Source organism: Phodopus roborovskii, unplaced genomic scaffold (genome assembly GCF_943737965.1).
Source record: "Phodopus roborovskii unplaced genomic scaffold, PHOROB, whole genome shotgun sequence".
In the NCBI taxonomy this organism is placed as follows: domain Eukaryota; kingdom Metazoa; phylum Chordata; class Mammalia; order Rodentia; family Cricetidae; genus Phodopus; species Phodopus roborovskii.
Genome location: NW_026126410.1, coordinates 7,783,766 through 7,790,313, shown reverse-complemented (window position 1 = coordinate 7,790,313; position 6,548 = coordinate 7,783,766).

The following is a 6,548-nucleotide window of genomic DNA, read 5'->3' as shown; positions in this document are numbered from 1 at the left end:
ACTGCCGGTAAGTGTATAGAAGCTGCCTGATTAAATGAAACGTCTCCACATAGTACTGAAGGATTATCTAGTAGCTGTACCTATAGATTGATGTAGGCAGGCTCTACATAGCCTGCTTCAAAGATCCTTATTGTCTACAGGTCACTTGCAAGCACATGAAACAAAATTATGTTTCTTTTCAGATTGTTGATATTTTCTTGGTTTAATGTTTGACAAATCTGCCTAAGTTTCACATATCAAAGCATTATATACCAGGAAGTAGTTACCAGGAAACTCCTGTGATGAGAAGCAAATTATATAAATCTAGAAAAAATTAGGAAGAAACAGCCATATAGCAGTGAGTAATTAGTAGCTTTATGAAAAATAACAGTTTTAGTGTGAGGAAGGAAAAAATATTCTATTACCACGTTTGGAAAATCTTATATGTGAAGTTAACATGATGGTTTAGAAGAGCGTTTAAAACCTGTTTTTCACAAGATCTTCTCCTCGCAGGCTTGGTAGTACCTTAAATGTGATGTTATTATGTGTACATCAGAATTTCTGAATGAAAGATGAGAATAGTTCCCTCTTACCTCAGCATTTATCAGGCTGTCCACTTTAGAGGTGGCAGCATACTACACAATCTAAGTGAACTAGACCTTGGTTACCAGGTTTTTAGGGTATGTGGGAAAGTGAGCATAGAGCAACCCAATGGAAGAAGCATGGGATTGCCTAAACTGTGATGATGGCCCAAGGGGACAATGGAGCTTGCAGGATGAAGCAGGGAAGGGAACTGTGTACAGTCCTTGGGTGGAATCTGTATTAATGAGCTGCTAGCATTCAGACACACTGATAGATGAGCTTCTCTGACTGTTGCTATGCAGTGATACTCCCATAGGAAGTCAAAACTGTTAGGTTATCAATGTGCGACAAAGCAAACATACTTGTTTTTTCTAAGAACCTGAATATCAAATATATTATAGACAGAATGGAAGTTTAAACCCCCCCTTTTATTTCTCCACCTCCCCACTTTGTAGGAGTTATCAGGCATTCTACCATTGTTGGATGAGATTTGAGGTCCCTGTAGTTTATTATTTTTCAGCAGTGTTTTTAAAATAAAATGATTTAGAGACCTCTTGACTCTGGGATTAACATTACAAATGCTCATGCTATGAAAGTTTCGTTAAGTTAGTCTCCAACATGAAATATGGGATTTTAACACGTTGGAGATATACATTTGAAATTGAAACAATGCTATAATCTTTGTTTAAAGAATTTAAAGCTTGGCTTGTTTTTAAATATTAATAAATTTCCTTCTCCAAACATTCTGTATAGACAGTTTATATCTCTGAGGACTGAGAGGATAGGCTCACTTCAAACAAGATCAGGACCCTGGCCTCATTTGTGTGTTCAACGTTTTAAAAGTTCCCCAGCTTCTTGTCTAGAGCTATGTTGAGGAGAGAGCTATGGGGGCCCATTGTTGGAGCAGTCAGTTTGGATGTCAACTGGCTGTGGAGGTCAGGCCTTTATGGCTGGCTAAGCTAGTACGTATGTAAGTACGTATGTACGTGCGAGCGCACGCGCGCGCACACACACACACACACACATACACACACACACACCACATTCTGTCACTGTTACCAGAACCCCAAAGAACCAGCGCTGGAGGTGAGGATCAGCAAGAGAGGGGGGTCTAGGAGCAGAAAAGTGTACATTCTTAGTGGAAAGGCAGGTGTTCCAGTTTTCTTTCAGGTAGGAAGGCCTCGGTAGCAAGAATTGGATGAAGAGTTCTTAAGATGGGAGATGCCCAGGCTAGACACACAGATATGAAAAGAACACAGCTGCTGGATCTGGGTGAGGGACCTGGGTTCTTGCCTATAACTCTCCTCAGAAAAAGCAGAAGCCTGGCTTTGTACTTGGCCTGGGTATGAGGAAACTTGCTCTGGCCTAGGAGGCCTGTCAGGGACAGCCCCAGCAACTGTCCACTTGCAAATGCATGTTAGGCATCTTAGCATCCTTATTCCAGTCCTATCTTTGTTGTTTTTAGATCATTGGAATTGCCTTTACTTATACACTCTATCTGCTTGGATATTATTTCCCTTGAAATAATAGAGTATATCAGTTATTGCTAGGTTATTAGCTTATAAATCTCCACTTTTACCCCATTACCTTACTTTGAAATCTAGGGCATATCATTATGATAACACATCCAACTCCCTCTAGCTAGCACTCAGGGCTTCTGAGAGGCCTCCATTTATTCAATTCCATGTTTTATTACTTTCAGGAAGTCTCCTCTGCTTCTCCTAGGTCTAAGATGTTTTATTCATGGCTTGCTTCTCAGCCCTTGTCTTTCAATCACACTTAGACCATCATCTCTAGCAAACTCCACCAACCACCAAACCAATTCTGTTTCTTTTAAAATTCAGCTCCCATCTTTTCCTATGAATTCATTGCCTTGTGGCTTGTCCTGAGTTTCATTGTTGCTGCTTCATGAGGTCTTCATGACCTGTTTGCCTCACTATCCGTGCATTATCACAACACAAAGGCTTATTTAGCAACAACTTAGCTGCCTTTTAAAAAATTATCATTTTCATCTGAAAAATATCATTATCATCTGAACTTTAGATAGCACGTTTTTATCTAAGGCAATATATCTGTATTTCCCTTGGGACAGATGACGTGCTGGAAACATTCATTTATAGCATCTAATTTGATTTTCACAAAGTTACAACTCATGTGAAGTTTATAATGATTTTAAATAAGAGAAAATAAAACTTACCCTCACGAATTTTGATTAATTTTGACACATTTTATCATCATAAGTTCCTCTAGTCCCATGATCTTCAACAAGGCACAGCTGTTGTACAAGAACAACAACAGAATAACGGAGGGGTAATACAAATTTACATTTATAGCAGGGCATGGTGTTGTAAACCTTTAATTCCAGCACTTGGGAGGCAGAGGTAGGCAGATCTCTATGAGTTCAAGGCCAGCCTGGTCTACAGATTGAGTTCCAGTACAGCCAGGGCCACACAGAGAAATCCTGTCTCAAACAAACAAAATTAAAGTTTTGTATTCCCTATCTTAAGAAAAAGTACTCATTTATCTTTTCAAAGGTACTAATTATATGGCTTTGTTGTGAAATAAAGTATACTGAATGGAGGTGTAAGTAACATTAGGGACAATGCCACCAAGTTACAGGTTTGCAATCCAAAACTTTGACAGTTTGTTGAGCTATGCCATCCAGGCATGACAGCATGACACTGGGTAGCCTGCTGGGCCCACAGACTTGTCTTCCTCTCTTGACAGAGAGGATTAGATGACTGATTTCTTTCCATGCAGGAGACTTTTCCACAGTTCTTATTGTCCTCAGTGAATTTTATATATTAAAAAAGTCTTCAGTCTTCCTTCCACAGTCTCTCTCCGTATCTCCTCTATGTCAACAGTGTGATCCTTCTGTGGAGACTTTGGTCTGGGGACTGGAATATGGCACTCTTAAATTTCTTGAAAGGTACTATGAAAATGTTTGCTTCTTCACCCAAAACTTTCTTCTAAGCATATTGGTTCACTCAATGATCATTATTAAAACTACAGTTGTAATTTCTGGAGTCAAATCACATGGAGATTTCTATTTCCACAGGTATTTAAAAAATACATTGTTATTATCATTTGTACCACTATTACAAATGTGTTTAGCTATTATCTTCAGCAGATGTAGAAAGGAGAAGATATTTTACCCTAATCTAAAAAGAGAAGAAGTAGAAATTTACCAATTATGCTGTTGCTTGAGAAATTTGCATTTGAAAATAATTTCTGTGAAAACTCTTAAATATACTCCTGGGGAAAGTTAAAACAAATTTAGCGAACCTAGACTATTTCTCACTGCATGTTTAGTGTGTCTTACAACATTGATTTTTTTTTATTGCTCTTTTTAGTTCTTGAGAAAAGGGAAATGATGCAGGATGCAGGGTGAGGTATGAGAAAAGTTAGAGGAAACAATAGTGATGACTCACAGTTGAGCTGGTATTTCATAGATTCCCATGTTTAGCAAGAATGCTGCAGAGGATGATGAGAAAAAAAAAATCCAGGCTGCTTTTAAAATAATAGTAGCCAAGAGGAAAGTTGAAATTTTAAGGAGCAAAATGTATTTCCACGTCATTACATACAAGCCCATTTCCTTGAATTATGGCCGTGTGAAATTGATTTCTCTGTAGATTGGATTCACTGGTAGTTTCCTTTCTTACAAAGCCACACAGTTCCTTTTCCTCCCTTTGAAGAGCAGAAGTACCCCTCCAGATTTATTAGCAGTCATAAGGTCCATCCTCACTACGGGAACCAATCTGATAGAATGTTTGCTTGCTGAGCCGTGGTGGGCTATTGGGACCTCCCCGCTTTCTTCTTTGACCTGCACATTTCTGATAAGAGAGGCAGCCACTGCCTTAAAACAATGCTGCCCAAGTTTACACTGGCAAGTAGCTTTTCCTTATTGGTGTGGAAACATAGCCTGGCCCTCTATTTACTGGGTTTGCCATCAAATTTCTGAAGTTGTGATTTGGCAAGCCAGCATTTCTACTGATTACAAAATGAAAAGATCCTTGTACTACAAAACTAAAGCAGTCTTTCTTCTTGGGAGCCTGGACCTTCACAAACATTTCTTTTTGGTTCTGTTGCTAGTCTTCTCTCATTTCTGCTTGTGGATCTTTTTAGGACAAGCCACAACACTGGAGAGCTTTTCTTTTCTAATCAATCTGAAAACTGTGCTGGCAAGATAGCTTAGTAGGTAAAGGCCTTTGCTGGCAAGCCTGATGTCCTAAGTTCAATCCTCCAGGACCCACATGATCTAAGCAGAGGACTAACTCTCATATGTGTCCTTTTACCTCCATAGGTACAATTGGCACACTGTAGTACATGCTACCCCCCCCCCACATAAAGTAAATGTAATGAAAAAATTAAAGGTAATCTTTCAAAATATGAATTGTGGTGCTGCAGAATAGAGTTTGAAACAATCTCAGGTTAGTCATTCTTCAGTGATTACAAACTCTAAAGCAAAGCCACCTATTAATTATACTGGTTAAATTCACCACAAAGAAGGAAGAAAGATGTATCCAGTCATATTCTCGCTGACAACACTGTTTTTGCATTAAGCTATTTGATTCTTTTTAGGACAAAGAGACAACAACTTCTGTTTTAGCTGTGAATAAACTATTTCTTGTGAGCTTGCCTTTGATACTAGCAGAAACTCAGATGAAACCCTACATGTAGGATCCAGAATTATTTGACTAAACATCCAAATGCTTAACAACTCAAGCTAATATAAGTTAGGCGAAATGCTCTATTTTCCTCTCAGCAAATTATATCCATTATGGCTTAGAACTGGATATTTGATTTCAAAAATCATTAAATTGGTAATTTGTTGAGGCCTTATTTTTGAAGACACTACACACTTTGATTGCAGGCAATGAAGAAGGCAAGATGGTACTGACCAGGAAGCTTCCTCCCTATTGGCAAACTTTCATATACTGAAAGGTTCTGTGAAGGCTGTTGGGGAGAAATAAGTCATCAACAGTCTTACCCAACTGTGAACTTTGTGACAACAATAATGACCTAATGGCAAGATCTGCCTGTTGATACAATAGTGCCATGAGTGTTATGGGTAGCAACCAATCTCTTTCTGAATGATTTAAGACCAACTCCATAGGAGAAAATGCATGCTTGATATTGTTTATCTGGCAAAGGACCCATGGTTGAGGAGCTCATCTATCTCAAGAGTGAATCTACTACTCTTTTTCTAAATGGATATATTATCAAATTATCTTCTGTTCATATCTCTAGATCCATAGATGAGTGTAGCTCTCACACCTCATCAGAAAACAATTACTTTGTGCAGTAGGCAACAATCGATACAGAAATTTACATTTGGTCAAAGTGTAGAGAATGAATGTCAGGGAGGGGTCAGCCACAAATGGGATCACTATATTACCTCTCTTTCCCAAAAACCTAAGGGCTATCTCAGAAGAGAGGTAGAGGTAAAACAAAGTCTCCTAGACATGATAAGACTGCTGTATTCACAAAGTCAATACAGCCACAGAGGCCTACATAAGACTTGCACCAATTCAAGCCAATTATCATTCTGATGTGGAGTCAAGAGGGATTCCCAGGCCCTCAGCCCTGGCTAGGGAGCAGTTTTCATCTGATGGCCTAAAGAGAAGGAGGAGTCAGTTTAAGGGTGTTTCCCCTGGTAGACTGACAGTATTTCATTGTATGACACTATACCAATGAGGGCATGGGCAGCACAAATTGGACTTGATAAGTTACAAAAATAAAATAGCAACAGGTTGGGAGGGGTTGGAATGTTGGGGCTGAAAATACAGGTAAGTTCTGGTTTCTTGCTCTGTTCTTTTCCCTTCCAACCCTTGGCTACTGCCTCACTTCAATGACTTTACAGGGACAAGTATGGACCCTCCATGGTAGATACAGTGTACCTGCTTCACACAAGGAACAATCTCTTGACTACCTCTTTGGACTTTGGATGTAGATGCTAGTAGAACATTTGTCATCATGGGGGAAAC